At 41.5% G+C, this 18,419-nt stretch overlaps 1 protein-coding gene across 4 annotated transcripts in view; it reads right to left on the bottom strand.

Annotated features, from left to right (window-relative positions):
- LOC100977072 (neuronal acetylcholine receptor subunit alpha-7) overlaps positions 1-18,419 on the bottom strand; it is a 139,390-nt gene that overhangs the window by 16,617 nt on the left and 104,354 nt on the right. The window lies entirely within an intron of this gene.

Below are 18,419 nucleotides of genomic sequence, written 5' to 3'. Positions count from 1 at the left end.
GGGTTTTCACTTGCTGTGTCCAAAGCTCTAGTTCCAGCCTCTTGAAGCGGACCCACACTTGGTTTGTGCTTCACATATATATATATATCTATATATTTTTTTTGAGACAGAGTCTCGCTGTGTTGCCCAGGCTAGAGTGCAGTGGCATGATCTCGGCTCACTGCAAGCTCCACCTCCTGGGTTCATGTCATCCTCCTGCCTCAGCCTCCCGAGTAGCTGGGACTACAGGTGCACACCGCCACACCTGGTTAATTTTTTGTATTTTTAGTAGAGACGGGGTTTCACTATGTTATCCAGGATGGTCTCGATCTCCTGACCTTGTGATCCACCCGCCTCAGCCTCCCAAAGTGCTGGGATTATAGGCGTGAGCCACTGTGCCCAGCCCACATATATATCTTGAATGACTGAACTGCAGGTGCAGGAGGGAGCTGGACACCACAACCCCAGAGGGCTTCCAGCTCCACAGTTAGCGATGAAAAGAAGGAGAGTGAGGGAAGACAACAGAAGTAAGTGCGAGTTTTAGACGGATGCACCTCTGCCCCTCTCCGTCCCCTGTTCCAGCCTCCTGCAGCCAGGAGTTAACAACTGGGATAAAGGACACACACCCACACACACACAGCCCCAACAGCAATTACACCAACAGCCTGTACTAGCCTTGTCTTCTTTTATTTTCTGGATTCTGATGTGTTGACATCTGGGGCTTTGCTGACTCTGGAGGCCCCCTGGAGAGATAGTAAACAACTCTGGCCTTTCAAACACAAATAAATCAATCCAGAACCCATACCCCCACCCAAACACATCCTTTATCAGGCTGTCACACTGGGGTTGACACCAGTCCTGCTCTCATCACTGCAGGACCAGGTAACAGTCAACCAGGAAGAGTCCCTATGCCCCAGGGCCTACTGCAATTATTCTAAGGAGCTAATCCTAAACCTAAGCCTGCGTGCCCTGCTCCTCCCTCCCTTCCTGCAGAAGCCACAATGAAGGAAGGCCCTTGCTCAGGTTTCCCGCACTCTCTCTGCCTCCCGCGTGGCCCTGCTCCTCCCTTCCTTCCTGCAGAAGCCACAATGAAGGAAGGCCCTTGCTCAGGTTTCCCGCACTCTCTCTGCCTCCCGCGTGGCCCTGGTGCCTCCCTGTGTCCCTGCATGTGCTACGCTTCCCTTTTTTTTTGAAATGGAGTCTAGCTCTGTTGCCCAGGCTGGAGTGCAGTGGCACGATCTCGGCTCACTGCAACCTCTGCCTCCTGGATTCAAGCAATTCTCCTGCCTCAGCCTCCTGAGTAGCTGGGATTACAGGTGCGTGCCACCACTCCCGGCTAATTGTTATATTTTTAGTAGAGATGGGGTTTCACCATGTTGGTTAGGCTGGTCTTGAACTCCTGGCCTCGTGATCCACCCCCACTTAGCCTCTCAAAGTGCTGGGATTACAGGCTGAGCCACCGCGCCTAGCCTGTCCTTCTGCTTCTAAGGAACAGTGAGTAAAACTGCTTTCCTTCAGGACAGTCACTTCTGTGTCTAAGTGTCTCACCATGCCTGATTAAAACCAACCCTGGGTACCCTTAAAACACAGCCCTACTGGTAAAGAAAAATAAACCACCTCAAAAAAACACAGGCAGCCAGTCAAAGTACCAGCACCCCACAGTAAAACTCCCTTCATTTTGGCCACTATGGCCCCTGCAGGAGCTGCCCATGACTACAGAGCCTCAGGCAGCCTCTCCCATGTCTGAGATTCCTCAAGGGGAAACTCAGAATCACAGATACCGGAGGACAGTCTTCAGCATGCGACACACAGCGGAGGATACACACCAAAAAAGATCCAAAAAGAATGAGTCAATGAAAAGAAGGAAAAATCACTTCTTAAAAAAGTAATCTCCTCACAACATTCAAGAGGATATAGCAATTAGAAAAAAGAGAGAAAAATGGGAATTAAAGGTATGATTTATGAAATAACTTTTTATGAGTAGGTGGGAGGTTTGGCTGATAGAAATCACAGAGATCAAACGTAACACAGAAAGAAGACAGCGTAGAGGACAAGGCTGGGGGAACTCGCCTCACGCACAGAAGCTCCATCAGGGAGAGTGGGAGGGAAAAAATTAAGAAATAACACGAAGACACTTCTCACAGCAGAAAAACCACCCAAGCATGAAGGCAAAAAAAAAAAAAAGGGGGTTTTCAAGAACATTAAAGCCTTGAAGAGCTTGTTCCCAACATATATTTCCTTGGTCAGCTTTGGAACAATGAGAGTGAAACCTGAGAAAGAATACACTTTTAGACTAAACCTGGAGATCAATAAAAGAGATTTAGAGGATGACTTGAGCAGGAGGCCTAGAAAAAGGTGGGTCCAAATCCCAGCAAGACGTTAAAGTACTGAGGACAGAACCAAATGGGTTCAGAGCAAGAAAGAGGAGATATAATGAGCTGAAAAACATCATGGACTTGATTAAGGACACAGTTTTAAACATTCTTATAATAAGAAAAAAGGCAACCAGAAACTCTAGGAAAAAAGTAGTAATTGTATGAGCAAGCCATGATTTGAATATGAAACAAGCAAAAACGTGATGAAGTTTAAGGGAAGGAAGAAAGGGGGATAAGGGGGGAAAAAGGGGGAGAGTGAGAGAAAGGAGAGAGGGAGAGACTGCGAGAGCCAAGTTGTCATGAAAGGACACATCCCCCCCTTACTTCCAAAAACACATAGGGAAAGAGAGAGGAGGAGGTAGGATCAAGATGTAAATATTCTTTGCTTGACCGTAGTCTGTATCTGACTGTTAATGAGTCACATTATAAATGGTGATTGGGCACAAAATAGCTGAAAATGTGGACCTGCACAAGCTCACTCTGGATAGTATCATGATCTTCAAGCTAGGTTCTCCGGAGCCCCGAGACCCTATGGAGGCGCCTCAAGGTTTCTGGAAATATTTACCTCCAATATTTTAGTTCCTTTGAATTTGAAAATGGTAATAAAAGTCACACACTCAAAATGACTATTAACAAAATTTTAACTCTTAGAGACTACCATTGTGTTAATTTATGTGTCCTGTTTAACTCCTTTTTGCATGGAAGTTAAACTAAAACCTCTCTGGCCATGAATTTGCACGCATTTGAATCTCTTATAAAGGAGTCACCAAATGAGATTTCAGCTTTGCATTGCTTTTAAAAAATTAAAGTCTGTCCCTCCAATTACATGGCATCTAACCCGCACCAGACGTGGGATGCGTTCCCCCATCAATCACCCTCAGTAGCAGCAACATAGAAAGCATGGTCTATAGTCTGGGCACAGTGGCCCACACTTATAATATTAGCACTTTGGGAGGCCCAGAGGGGAGGATCATTTGAAGCCAGAAGTTTGAGACCAGCCTGGGCAACAAAGCAAGACCCCATCTCTACAAAAACAAAACACTGACAAAATTAATCAGTGCAGTGACATAAGCTTATGGTTCCAGCTACTCAGGAGGCTGAGGCAGGAGGATTCGTTGAGCCCAGGAGTTTGAGGCTGCAGTGAGCTATGTTTGCACCACTGCCCTCCAGCCTAGGAGACAGAGCAAGACCCTGTCTCTAATAAAATAAAATAAAATAAAAACATAAATATTTTTGAAATAAAAATAAATTAAAAATTAAGAATAGTGTGGTTTGATGCATGTTATGGGGAACAAAGTTTTGCTTATTTTAAGCTTGGGTTTCTTCCTGTCTGATTTTCATATTTATAATCAAGACTGAGCATCTGTTAGATCAGTGATTCAACTCTGAAAAAAAAAAGTTCCTACAAGCCTTTCTTTCAAGCATTTGGATCAATTTAATTGAAGAGACTCTTGAGATCACAAGGCAAACAGGTAAAAACAAGATAAAAAAACTGTTGCCATTAGCAACAGCTTACCTGTGACTCAGTGATTTGTGACTCAGTGATTTCTGAATGTTTTTCATCCAAACAGAATATTGAGCTACATGAAATTGTAACACATAAATGTTATCAAAATCCAAATCTTAATACCCATGATGGTAGTTTTACGTTTCTTTCCCATAGGCAAATTGATTTGATAAGTACATAGTATAAAAGTAAACTCTTGTAATGGATTTGTGCTAATACTACTTTATCTGTTTTGAGCATTAGGGGTGGAGATAAGATGAGTTTGAAGAAGGGCCCTGTTGCTGAAAACTGAGTTTGAAAACAGCGATCTGAGGTGGGAAATGAAGAACCTCAGAAATGTGAGTGGCCAGAACCCCTATGAGGACCTCAGTGGCCACAGCACCGGCACAGCTTCCCCGGGGATGCCCGACAGATGCCAGCCAACAGTGACCCCATCACCAGTGCTGGGCAGCCCTGTGCTGGCAAACACCCATAACCGTGGAAACAGGGGTGGGGCTGCAGGGATTCATTCTCCTCCTCACTCCTCTTCTGTGTGTAAACTGTTCTGTATTAAATAGTCTGAAAATGGCCAAATATATTCTTTATTTTGACTACTGGAAGACACAGTACATCCACAGTTTGTGAAGATGCCGGCCTGTGGCCTCTCCGTCCTTGCAGGAGCTGCCTTTATCTGGCTGCCTTTGTCCTCCCCCAGCCAGCAATGACTGGGGCTCACTCTTGGTGTGAGGAGAGCTCTGAGCCCTACCCTCACCATGGAGGGGGTGACTGGGGCAAATGTAACTCAAACATGTAGGACGCAAGCTACATGTCCTTAGCGGGGGTAGGAGGAGGAGAGGTGTCTGCATAGGCTTTAAAGGATAGCCAGAGCTCCCAAAGACGGAAACGGATGTGGACAGGCCCCTGGTGGAGGGCATGGTGGGATCACACACTTGGAGATAAGCCAGAACGAAGGAGGCTCCAGGAAGGTCTGGCTTGCCCGGATCATGGTGTTTGCTTACACCATGTTGCCCTAAGCAGTGAGGCTGAAATCGGGCTTGGGAGCAAACCACTGCTTGGCCCCCCAGGCAGGATTCAGAAGCCCAATCCTTATGGGATTACAAGCTGTGCTTTCAGACGTCAATGGCAGTATAGGCAGGGGGAGCCCATGGGGCACAGGTGGACCCTGTGGGTGGGTCTGAGATCACACCTTTCCTTCCTCCACATCCCCTAGGATCCTCACACAATGGTGCCTGGTCTCATTCCTGCAGAGCTGCTGGCCCTGGAACAAGAGCCCTCTGATCCTAGGCTCAGCCTTGCCTCCTGCCTCAGTCAGCTCTGTAGCATTGACCTCTATGGCTGAGCACGGGAGGCCTCAACAGTAAGCCAGAAAAGAAGAGAGTGATTGTGCCTCCACAGAGAAAGCATCATCTGACCCAGAAGCCCGGCTCTTATAACCTTGAGAGAAAAAGCCAGGGGTCCAGCCATCAAAGAAGTCCAGCAAGACCAACTCCCAATAGGGCACGTGTTCACCAGAATGAGCCTCTGCATTCAGGTAAAGATGAATAATAATAAAATAATAATAATAAGAAGAAATCCAGGCACTCTGTCCTGCTGCAAAGAAAATGCTTCGCATGGGTTCAGGATGACCCTAAATAGTAAGGTCTCATGTGAAATCAATCCCATTCCCTCTGAGCTCTCAGCAACCTTGAAAGACTGAGAGAGAGAAGGGCAAGAGAGATGAAGATGAAATCTATCCAAAAAGGAAGGGAGGAGGAAGGATAATGCTCATCTATCTGATCTAAGGTGTCATTTACTTTAAATCTCTGAAGAAAGGGGAAAAAAAGCTGCCAATTCCCCAATTCCATGTGAAGACACCACTGACGGAAGCAATGCCCAGATTGCAGAGGGAAAGCAAGGCTGTTGAGAATGGGTAAATTTTCTGAACAGAAGACAGAGGGAGAGACACACCCTGTCATAAATCTTTTTAGTTCTATATTTTATTCTAAAATGTTGAGGGCCTGCAACCAGCAATGTGGCTTGTCACAGTCCATGACCAAAAAAGTCTTGAGTAGAATCAAACTTTTATGGTCATTTCTACCTGCCAGAGATTCCAGGAAGCAGAATTCTGAGGTACCAGGAGGAGGCTTCCAGAAAAATGCATTCAAGAATATTTCTTTTTTTTAAAAAAAGAAAATATTTACTTATTTATATTATTTGTTTATTTATTTATTTTGAGACAGGGTCATGCTTTGTCACACAGGCTGAAGTGCAGTGGTGCGATCGTGGCTCACTGGAGCCTCAAACTCTTGGGCTCAAGCCATCCGCCTGCCTCAGCCTCCTGGTAGCTAGGACTGCAGGCACGTGCTATCTGTTCATATTTTGATTTTTATTTTAGATTCAGGACATACATGTGCATGTTTGTCACAGGGGTATATCGCTTGTGATGCAGAAGTTTAGGGTATAACTGATTCCATCACCCAGGCAGTGAGCAGAGTATCCAGTAGTTTTTCAATCCTGGCCCCCTTCTCCTTTCCCCCTACAGTAGTCTCCAGTGTCTGTTGTTGCCATCTTTATGTCCATGAGTACCCAGTGTTTAGCTCCCACTCAGAAATCTTTTCTTTACCCACTAGTTGGCATATTAAATTGAATGTAACATGGGATATTATAACAACTGGATATGGCATAGGACGGATTACAGCAAAGCTATAAGTAACATGGGAGAAGATTAACACAGCAGATATCCAGTTTCTGGACTCCCTATTTTTGTTCCTTGTGTTACATGTCTATCCCTGACCCAGCAAAACATCATCTTAATCCTTACAGCATTATGAAAGTGTTGCATTTGGCACAGAAAGTCCCCCAACTTGGTTCTTTTTCTTTAAAATTGTCTTATTTTACTATTCTTGCTCATTACTGACCCTTTGCTCATCATTGTAAATTTTAAATTTACTTGTACAGTCTCATGAAGTCCCTGTTAAGACTTTAGTTGGAATCACATTAAATTTAGTTGGAATCACATTAATCACACTCAATTTATTTTGGAAAAATTTGGCATCTGGTATTGAGTTTTCCCAGGCATAAATGTGATACAACTCAACATTTATGTTGTTCTTTCTTAAATTTATTTTTTGGTACTCAACACCTGCAGATATTGAAAATAAAATTTGTGAAATTACATTTTCTAACTGTCTGTTGTAAGAATATAGAAACATATTTGATACTTCGATAGATCTTGTTTTGTATCAGATATATTTTTTCTAGACAGTCTCTAGGGATTTTCTATGTAAAAAACAGATATGGCCTATAAAGATGATAACAGGTTTATTCCTTATTCATAAACATTTTATTATTTTACTTGTATTACTATTGAAATTCATATAGTCACTAAGATATTTTTAAAGAGTGATGACACTGATATTCTTATTTTATTCTATGTTTAGAAACTTCTAATGTTTCAGCATTAAGTGAGACCCCTATGTCAGGTTAGGTGAAACTTCTTCCAATTACAAATGGGTTTTAAATAACAACTGATTTTTCTCCAACTACCAGAATGATCATTTATTTTTTTCTGCCTCAATCTTTTAATAGAATGAATTATATTAACAGACTTTTTTGAAAGTTAAACAAACTGTGCATTCCTAATGGAGGCCTAAACTTGTTAGGATTTATTTTTAAGTTATTGCTAGACTTTGTTATGCTGATATTTTAGTTAAGACTTATACATAGGAGTTGCTTCCAAGATGGCCGAATAAGAACAGCTCTGGTCTGCAGCTCCAAACGAGATCAATGCAGAAAATGGGTGATTTCTCCAACTGAGGTACCTGGTTCATCTCATTGGGACTGGTTGGACAGTGGGTGCAGCCCACGGAGGGCAAGCCGAAGCAGGGTGGGGTGTCGCCTCACCCAGGAAGTGCAAGGGGTCGGGGGATTTCCCTTTCCTAGCCAAGGGAAGCTGTGACAGACTGTACCTGGAAAAACAGTACACTCCTGCCCAAATACTGCACTTTTCAACGGTCTTAGCAATCAGCAGACCAGGAGATTCCCTCCTGTGCCTGGCCCAGTGGGACCCACACCCACAGAGCCTTGCTCACTGCTAGCACAGCAGTCTGTGATCGACCTGTGAGGCTACAGCCTGGTGGTGGGGAGGGGTGTCCGCCACTGCTGAGGCTTGAGCAGATAAACAAAGCGGCCGGGAAGCTCGAACTGAGTAGAGCCCACCAGAGCTCAGCAAGGCCTACTGCCTCTATAGACTCCACTTCTGTGGGCAGGGCATAGCTGAACAAAAGGCAGCAGACAACTTCTGCAGACTTAAACATCTCTGTCAGACACCTCTGAAGAGAGCAGTGGTTCTCCCAGCACGGCGTTCAAGCTCTGAGAATGGATAGACTGCCTCCTCAAGTGGGTCCCTGAGCCCCGTGTAGCCTGACTGGGAGACATCTCCCAGTAGGGGCCAACAGACACCTCATACAGGTGGGTGCTCCTCTGGGATGAAGCTTCAAGAAGAAGGATCAGGCAGCAATGTTTGCTGTTCTGCAGCCTCTGCTGGTGATACCCAGGCAAACAGGGTCTGGAGTGGACCTCCAGCAAACTCCAACAGACCTGCAGCTGAGAGGCCTTACTGTTAAAAGGAAAACTAACAAACAGAAAGGAATAGCATCAACATCAACAAAAGGGACATCCACACCAAAACCCCATCTGTAGGTCACCAACATCAAAGACCAAAGGTAGATAAAACCACAAAGATGAGGAGAAGAGCAGAAAAGCTGAAAATTCCAAAAACCAGAGCACCCCTTCTCCTCCAAAGGATTGCAGCTCCTTGCCAGCAATGGAACAAAACTGGACGGAGAATGACTTTGACGAGTTGACAGAAGTAGGTTTCAGAAGGTTGGCAATAAGAAACTTCTCCAAGCTAAAGGAGCATGTTCGAACCCATTGCAAGGAAGCTAAGAACCTTGAAAAAAGGTTAGATGAATGGCTAACTAGAATGAATAGTATAGAGAAGACCTGAAATGACCTGATGGAGCTGAAAACCACAGCATGAGAACTTCATGACACATGCACAAGCTTCAATAGCCGATTCGATCAAGTGGAAGAAAGGATATCAGTGTTTGAAGATCAAATTAATGAAATGAAGTGAGAAGACAAGATTAGAGAAAAAACAGTAAAACGAAACAAACAAAGCCTCCAAGAAATATGGGACTATGTGAAAAGACCAAATCTATGTTTGATTGGTGTACCTGAAAGTGATGAGGAGAATGGAACCAAGCTGGAAAACACCCTTCAGGATATTATCCAGGAGAACTTCCCCAACCTAGCAAGGCAGGCCAACATTCAAATTCAGGAAATACAGAGAACACCACAAAGCTACTCCTCAAAAAGAGCAACCCCAAGACACATAATTGTCAGATTCACCAAGGTTGAAATGAAGGGAAAAAATGTTAACAGCAGCCAGAGAGAAAAGTCGGGTTACCCACAAAGGGAAGCCCATCAGACTAACAGTGGATCTCTCGGCAGAAACCCTACAAGCCAGAAGAGAGTGGGGGCCAATATTCAACATTCTTAAAGAATTTTCAACCCAGAATTTCATATCCAGCCAAACCAAGCTTCATAAGTGAAGGAGAAATAAAATCCTTTACAGACAAGCAAATGCTGAGAGATTTTGTCACCACCAGGCCTGCCTTACAAGAGCTCCTGAAGGAAGCACTTAACATGGAAAGGAACAACTGGTACCAGCCACTGCAAAAACACGCCAAATGGTAAAGACCATCGATGCTATGAAGAAACTACATCAATCAACAGGCAGAATAATCAGCTAGCATCATAATGACAGGATCAAATTCACACATAACAATATTAACCTTAAATGCAAATTGGCTAAATGCCCCAATTAAAAGACACAGACTAGCATATTGGATAAAGAGTCAAGACCCATCAGTGTGCTGTATTCAGGAGACCTATCTCACATGCAGAGACACACATAGGCTCAAAATAAAGGGATGGAGGAAGATCTACCAAGCAAATGGAATGCAAAAAAAAAGCAGGGGTTGCAATCCTAGTCTCTGATAAAACAGACTTTAAACCAACAAAGATCAAAAGAGACAAAGAAGGCCATTATATAATGGTAAAGGGATTAATTCAACAAGAAGAGCTAACTATCCTAAATATATATGCACCTAATACAGGAGCACCAAGATTCATAAAGCAAGTCCTTAGAGACCTACAAAGAGACTTAGACTCCCACAGAATAATAATGGGAGACTTTAACAGCCCACTGTCAATATTAGATCAACGAGACAGAAGGTTAACAAGAATACCCAGGATTTGAACTCAGCTCTGCCCCAAGTGAACCTAATAGATATCTACAGAACTCTCCACCCCAAATCAACAGGATATGCATTCTTCTCAGCACCACATTGCACTTATTCTAAAATTGACCAAATAATTGGAAGTAAAACACTCCTCAGCAAATGTAAAAGAACAGAAATCACAAGAAACTGTCTCTCAGACCACAGTGCAATCAAATTAGAACTCAAGATTAAGAAACTCACTCAAAACTGCACAACTACATGGAAACTGAACAACGGGCTCCTGAATGACTACTGGGTAAATAACGAAATGAAGGCAGAAATAAAGATATTCTTTGAAACCAATGAGAACAAAAACACACAACGTACCAGAATCTCTGGGGCACATTCAAAGCAGTGTGTAGAGGGAAATTTATAGCACTAAATGCCCACAAGAGAAAGCAAGAAAGATCTAAAATCGACATCCTAACATCACAATTAAAAAAACTAGAGAAGCAAGAGCAAATAAATTCAAAAGCTAGCTGAAGGAAAGAAATAACTAAGATCAGAGCAGAACTGAAGGAGATAGAGACACAAAAAAACCTTCAAAAAATTAATGAATCCAGGAGCGGGTTTTTTGAAAAGATCAACAAAATAGACAGACTGCCAGCAAGACTAATAAAGAAGAAAACAGAGAAAAATCAAATAGATGCAATAAAAAATGATAAAGGGGATATCACCACCGATCTCACAGAAATACAAAATACTGTCAGAGAATACTATAAACACCTCTATACAAATAAACTAGAAAATCTAGAAGAAATGGATAAATTCCTGGACTCATGCACCCTCCCAAGACTAAACTAGGAAGAAGTTGAATCTCTGAATAGACTAACAACAGGTTCTGAAATTGAGGCAATAATTAATAGCCTACCAACCCAAAAAAGTCCAGGACCAGGCAAATTCACAGCCGAATTCTGCCAGAGGTACAAAGAGGAGCCGGTACCATTTCTTCTGAAACTATTCCAATCAATAGAAAAAGAGGAAATCCTCCCTAACTCATTTTATGAGGCCAGCATCATCCTGATACCAAAGCCGGGCAGAGACACAACAAAAAAAGAGAATTTTAGACCAATATCCCTGATGAACATTGATGCAAAAATCCTCAATAAAATACTGGCAAACAGAATCCAACAGCACATCAAAAAGCTTATCCATCATGATCAAGTCGGCTTCATCCCTGGGATGCAAGGCTGGTTCAACATACGCAAATCAATACATGTAATCCATCACATAAACAGAACCAACGACAAAAACCACATGATTATCTCAACAGATGCAGAAAAGGCCTTTGACAAAATTCAACAGCCCTTCATGCTAAAAACTCTCAATAAACTAGGTATTGATGGAACGTATCTCAAAATAATAAGAGCTATTTATGGCAAACCCCCAGCCAATATCATACTGAATGGGCAAAAACTGGAATCATTCCCTTTGAAAACTGGCACAAGACAAGGATGCCCTCTTCACCACTCCTATTCAACACAGTGTTGGAAGTTCTGGCCAGGGCAATCAGGCAAGAGAAAGAAATAAAGGGTATTCAAATAGGAAAAGAGGAAGTCAAATTGTCCCTGTTTGCAGACGACATGGTTGTATATTTAGAAAACCCCATTGTCTCAGCCCAAAATCTCCTTAAGCTGATAAGCAACTTCAGCAAAGTCTCAGGATACAAAATCAATGTGCAAAAATCACAAGCATTCCTATACACCAATAACAGACAAACAGAGAACCAAATCATGAATGAACTCCCATTCACAATTGCTACAAAGAGAATAAAATACCTAGGAATCCAATTTACAAGGGATGTGAAGGACCTCTTCAAGGAGAACTACAAACCACTGCTCAATGAAATAAAAGAGGACACAAACAAATGGAAGAGCATTCCATGCTCATGGATAGGAAGAATCAATATCGTGAAAATGGCCATACTGCTCAAGGTAATTCACATATTCAATGCCATCCCCATCAAGCTACCAATGACTTTCTTCACAGAATTGGAAAAAACTACTTTAAAGTTCATATGGAAACAAAAAAGAGCCCGCATAGCCAAGACAATCCTAAGCAAAAACAACAAAGCTGGAGGCATCACATTACCTGACTTCAAACTACACTACACGGCTACAGTAACCAAAACAGCATGGTACTGGCACCAAAACAGAGATATAGACCAATGGAAGAGAACAGAGGCCTCAGAAATAACACCACACATCTACAACCATCTGATCTTTGACAAACCTGACAAAAACAAGAAATGAGGAAAGGATTTCCTGTTTAATAAATAGTACTGGGAAAACTGGCTAGCCATATGTATAAAGCTGAAACTGGATCCCTTCCTTACACCTTATACAAAAATTAACTCAAGATGGATTAAAGACTTAAACCTAAGACATAAAACCATAAAAACCCTAGAAGAAAACCTAGGCAATACCATTCAGGACATAGGCATGGGCAAAGACTTCATGACTAAAACACCAAAAGCAATGGCAACAAAAGCCAAAATATACAAATAGGATTTAATTAAACTAAAGAGCTTCTGCACAGCAAAAGAAACCATCATCAGAGTGAACAGGCAACCTAGAGAATGGGAGAAAATTTTTGCAATCTACCCATCTGACAAAGGGCTAATATCCAGAATCTACAAATAACTTAAACAAATTTACAAGAAAAAAACAACCCCATCAAAAAGTGGGCAAAGGATATGAAGAGACACTTCTCAAAAGAAGACATTTATGCAGACAACAGACACATGAAAAAATGCTCATCATCACTGGCCATCAGAGAAATGCAAATCCAAACCACAATGAGATACCACCTCTCTCATGCCAGTTAGAATGGCGATCATTAAAAAGTCAGGAAACAACAGATGCTAGAGAGGATGTGAAGAAATAGGAACGCTTTTACACTGTTGGTGGGAGTGTAAACTAGTTCAACCATTGTGGAAGACAGTGGAAGATTTCTCAAGGATCTAGAACTAGAAATACCATTTGACCCAGCAATCCCATTACTGGGTATATACCCAAAGGATTATACATCACGCTACTATAAAGACATATGCACACGTATATTTATTGCGGCACTATTCACAATAGCAAAGACTTGGAACCAACCCAAATGTCCATCAATGACAGACTGGATTAAGAAAATGTGGCACACATACACCATGAGTACTATGCAGCCATAAAAAATGATGAGTTCATGTCCTTTGCAGGCACATGGATGAAGCTGGAAACCATCATTCTCAGCAAACTATCACAAGGACAGAAAACCAAACACCACATGTTCTCATTCATAGACGGGAATTGAACAATGAGAACACATGGACACAGGGCAGGGAACATCACACACCGGGGCCTGTCGGGGGGTGGGGGGCTGGGGGTGGGATAGCATTAGGAGAAATATCTAATGTAAATGACCAGTTAATGGATGCAGCAAGCCAACATGGCACATGTATACCTAATGTAACAAACCTGCACATTGTGCACATGTACCCTATAACTTAAAGTATAATAATAAAAAAGGCTTATACATTTATGAACATAAATGATATTTTATGCTGGGTGGAACTTGCCTGTAAACCTACCTTTTTGAATTTCTTTTTTAAAAACATACTGATCAAAAGAATGAAAAGATGAACTCCAGATTGGGAGAAAATATTTGCAAAAGACACATCTAATAATGAACTGTAATCCAAAATATACAAAGAACTCTTAAAACTCAGCAATAAGAAAACAAACAATCCAATTAAAATAATGGGCCAAAGACCTTAACAGACACCTGAGCAAAGACAATATAGAGATGGCAAATAAGCACATGGAAATATGTTCCACATTGTCATATTTAATACAAATTAAAAAAAAAAACTGAGATACCACTACACATCTATTAGAATGACCAAAATCCAGAACACTGACAACACCAAATGCTAGCAAAGATGCAGAGCAACAGGAACTCTCATACACTGCTGGTGGGCATGAGAAATGGTGCAGTCACTTTGGAAGGCAGTTTGGCAGTTTCCTACAAAACGAAGCATACTCTTTCCATGTGATCCAACAATTGCCTTCCCTTGTATTTATCCAAAGGAGCAGAAAACGTGTGTTCACACAGAAACCTACATACATACGTTGACAGCAGCTTTATTCACAATTGCGAAAACTTGGAAGCAACCTTCAGTAGGTGAAATGGATAAACTAACTGTGCTATATCCAAACAATGGATTATTATTCAGTGCTAAAAAGAAATGGGCTATCAAGCCATGAAAAAAACATGGAGGAACCTTAAATGCATATTACCAAATGAAATAAGTCAATCTGAAAAGATTACAGACTGTAAGATTCCAATTATATGATATTCTAGGAAAAGTAAAGCAATGGAGACAGCAAAACAGATCAGGCCGGGCGCAGTGGCTCACGCCTGTAATCCCAGCACTTTGGGAGGCTGAGGCAGGTGGATCACCTGAGGTCAGGAGTTTGAGACCAGCTTGGCCAACATGACGAAACCCTGTCTCTACTAAAAATACAAAAATTAGCCGGGCGTGGTGGCGTGCACCTGTAGTCCCAGCCACTCAGGAGGCTGAGGTGGGAGAATCGCTTGAACCCGGGACGTGGAGGTTGCAGTGAGCCGAGATCGCACCACTGCACTCCAGCCTGGGCGACAGAGCGATACACCATCTCAAACCAAACCAAACCAAACAAAACAACAAAACAAAACAAAGCATAACAGGTCAATGGCTGCCATGGATTGCAGAGAGAGGGCGGGATGAATAGGTGGAGCACCGAGGATTTTTAGGGCAGTGAAGCTATTCTGAATGATACTATAATGGTCGATACAGGTCATTATACATTTGTGCAAACCCACAGAACCCATACGCCACCAAGAGAGAACCCTGATGTAAACTATGGACTCTGGGTGGTAATGATGTGTCTGCATCAGTTCATCTATTTCAATTGTACGGCCCTGGTCGGGGATGTTGATGATGGGGGAGGCTGTGCTTGGGTGGGGGTTGGGAGGGGACATAGGAACTTGTACCTTCCACACAGTTATGCTATGAACCTCAAACTGCTTTAAAAAACAAAGTCTATTTTTTTGCTAGTCTATTCCCTTTTTGGTCTATTTTTCTAGAAAATATTAAATCTAAGTTTCCAAAATTTTTGCATAAAATTATGTCATAATATTCTATTTTTAAGTCTTTTTCTGTAGTTGAAAACCCCTTTTATATCCAGTAAATGTTTGTTTGTGCCTTCTTTGTTTTCTTGGTAATTATTTCCGGAGGTATGTTGATTTTATTAGTTCTTTTTTAAAACCAATTTGTCCTTTGTTGATCTCTATTTTAGTTTTCTTATTTAATACATTTCTAGGTTTATCTTTATTCCTCCTTCTTTTTTTCATTGGAGTTAATGTTATATTTTATAACTTCTTGAGTTTGGTAATTATCTCACACATTTTCCCAAAAAAGATATTAAAAGCCTTTAGGGTTTCCTAAAAAAGATGTCTATGCTGCTATCAACATATGTGTGTAGGTTTCTGTGTGAACACAGGTTTTCAGCTCCTTTGGGTAAATACTGAGGAGGACAATTGTTGGATCATATAGTAAAGATGCTTAGACAAGTATCTTTTCTAACATAAGCATTTAAAGGCTATGTATGTCTGCCTGCATTCCTATACATATGTGAGTGCATGTGCACACACATGTACACACACAAACTCACACCACACATGCTAAAGGTTTTTATTCACATTTAGATATCCAGTTTTCCATGTATTTATTTTCTAGTGGAATGAGGATGCATTTTTTCTATATCTGTATCTATATTTATATATTGGATAAGGCTTGTTAACTATGTTGTTCAAAACTCCTACATACTTACATTTTTTTCCCTTGTTACACTATCAATTACTAAAAGAGGTACATTAAAATCTTCTACTGTAATTGTGGACTTATCCAGTAAACTTTAAATTCTACCAATTTTTCTTCAAAGCAATTTTATTAGATATATACATGTAAGATTTGTTATATATCCTTAGTTTTAAAAAATCACTATCACCTGACCTTATTTAACCTTAATTATACTTGTTTTTCTTACTGTGTTTGTGTGTGTGTGGGGGGGTGTTGTAAACATAGCCACTCACATTTTATTTTTGTTCCTGTTTTTGTTTTTCCTTTTTTGCGTTCATCCTTTACATATATATGGTTTAGTTTCATCTAAACAGTCTATCGTTCGATTTAAATGCATAGAGATATATTGGGGAGATCTATGTTTTAACCAGCTGGCCATCCCATTTACTTTTATTTTGTCTACTGTAATATTTGTTTTCATTTCTACCATCTAATGTTATGCTTTTGACTTCTTTCTCCTTGGATTGCATTTAGGTTTCTCCTGTTTTCTTCATCCCTTCCCCATTCGACCCCTACTTGTTTGGAAGTTAAATATAGTATTCTTAATGTGTCTGGTCTGGTGGTTATTCTCACATTTTAACCTTGTATATTTCACTTAAAGCTGACGTCTCCATGGCCTTCCAGAGTCATATAAGTACACCTGAGGGTTTTAGCTCCAAGCACTGTCCAAGTTACTATTTCATGCTACATTTTCCAGTATTTTAATTCCATCTTTTTTTTTTTTTTTTTTTTTTTTTGAGATGGAGTCTTGCTCTGTCACCCAGGTTCCAGGTTGGAGTGCAGTGGTGCTATCTCAGCTCACTGCAACCTCTGCCTCCTGGGTTCAAGCGATCCTCCTGCCTCACCCTCCCAAGTAGCTGGGACTACAGGCACATGCCACCACGCCCAGCTAATTTTTGTATTTTTAGTAGAGATGGGGTTTCACCATGTTGGCCAGGCTGGTCTCGAACTCCTGACCTCAGGTGATCTACTTGCCTTGGCCTCCCAAAGTGCTGGGACTACAGGCATGAGCCCCTGCGCCCTGTCCCACTTTGTTTTTAATACTCTCAAATTTATCATTATTATTTTATATAACCAAATCTGTTTACATGTATCTGAATCTTTGCCAACTGCTTCGCTCACTGCTTCTCATGCCTAGTTCCTAAATGTCTTCTGGTAGTTTTTTAAAATAGTAGCACAGCCCCTGCATGGTAAACTCCTTTAGTGTCTATTTTCCCGAGAATGTCTTGATTTTGCCCCCCAGGTAAAGAATGGTTTAGCTCAGGATAAAACTCTAGGTTGACAATTATTTCCTTTCATACTTAAAAGACGTTATTTTCGTTTATTTTTCTGGCTTCTACTGTTGCCTTTAAAAGGTCTGCAGTCAGTCTAATTGCCATCTCTTTGTTAGCAAGCTATCTATTTTTCTCTCATCGCTTCTAGGATCTTTTTTTGGCTTTGGACATTCCTGCAGCTTTTTTGCACAATATGTCTTGGGCTCATTTCCTATCACATATCTTTCCTCAGACTTTTATCTCCTGAAGCTGAGGATGTATGTTTTTCATCAATATTATTACATCCTCAGCTGTTCTTTTGGGACATGGCTTCTGTTGAAAAAAATCATTGTATTTCAATGGAAAACGATGTGTCCCCTACAGCACATAGATCTCACTTAGCAAGTCTCACCCTGTTCACTGTCTGAGCTGCTTTGCCACTGTGCGTGGACCGTAAGCAGCTGATAGATGCGGAAGTTCTCAGTCGCCCAGTAGTGATTTAATTGGTAGTGCCTTGACTTCCTGCCCCTTTAGATAAACAAGTTCTGTGTCCATTTAGAATTCATCTAGAAATTCCTTTACTCTATATAAATTTGTACTAGTTTGACTTTCCCATTGAACTGAGAACATCTGCTTTGTTTCCTCATGTGATATGAGTAAAATAGATTCTTTAACGTGCTCATTTTTATATCTGTATGTGAGTCATAACTTTACCTGTTTTCTGAAAATAATCTTTTAACATTTCTCCCACATGCAATTTATTATTGCCTTCTACTATTCTAGCCAGTGTGTATGGGAGCACCTATCCCCGGCATGAGAGGAAGGAGCCCTCCTTGTCAGAAACAGCCTCTCCTGGGGGGGTGCAGGCTTCCAGACCTGCTTTCTGCATGACCTTGGCCACAGTGTGCTCCAGCTGTCATATCTGAAAATAATCACAGCGCTTTCCTCAGAAGGTTGTTCATATATGTAAAGCATTTGAAACAGGGCCTGGTGCACAGAAGCACTACAGAAGTGTTGGATATTATTGCATGACCGTAAATCATTCTTTCCTATTTTCCATCTATTTAGCTTTCTGTGATTCACGCAAGA

The sequence above is a fragment of the Pan paniscus genome, chromosome 16 (genome assembly GCF_029289425.2).
Source record: "Pan paniscus chromosome 16, NHGRI_mPanPan1-v2.0_pri, whole genome shotgun sequence".
In the NCBI taxonomy this organism is placed as follows: domain Eukaryota; kingdom Metazoa; phylum Chordata; class Mammalia; order Primates; family Hominidae; genus Pan; species Pan paniscus.
This window is presented reverse-complemented; position numbering and strand designations above follow the sequence as displayed.